Genomic DNA, 554 nt, shown 5'->3' with positions numbered 1-554 from the left:
ACACAAGCCAGGACCTCCCAACAAAGCCAACACTAGGAACACGTTTTATCCTTGCCAACTCAGCAGCGCAGGCTCGGTGCACAGAGCTGGCACCCCACACCCTGCTCTGCCCTGGGGACCCCAAGGAACCTTCTCGCAGCTCGACATCACCCTGTGAGCCCCAAGCCTTTGGCAGCGCACGGGGGAGAGAAAGCAGCTTCATAAGAGCACAACTCTGTATAACCCCCATGAGACTAACGGAGCCACCACAAGCGGCACGGCTGGAGCTCGCCAGCACCCTCAGCTCTGCTGTAGCCAGGCACACACAAGTCCAGGTATTTCAAACCAAGAGCCCCGCAGTGGCCAAGCGCCAGCCCTGGGGCAGAGCCAGCGCCTTTGCTGCTGCCCCTGCACTGCACCCAGTGCCAGCAGCCTCGATGCATCATGTGGCACGAGTGGAGTCAGGGCCAGTGCCCAGGGGACAGCAGCCCCACAGCAGGACAAGTGCCATAGGGAACAAGGACAAACAGCAGCAAACGGGACAGGTTCTTTAATACCATCTTCGGTGAAAACAC

The sequence above is a fragment of the Nestor notabilis genome, unplaced genomic scaffold, assembly GCF_000696875.1.
Source record: "Nestor notabilis isolate BGI_N333 unplaced genomic scaffold, ASM69687v1 scaffold26536, whole genome shotgun sequence".
Taxonomy (NCBI): Eukaryota; Metazoa; Chordata; class Aves; order Psittaciformes; family Psittacidae; genus Nestor; species Nestor notabilis.
Note: the sequence above shows the minus strand (reverse complement) of the source record.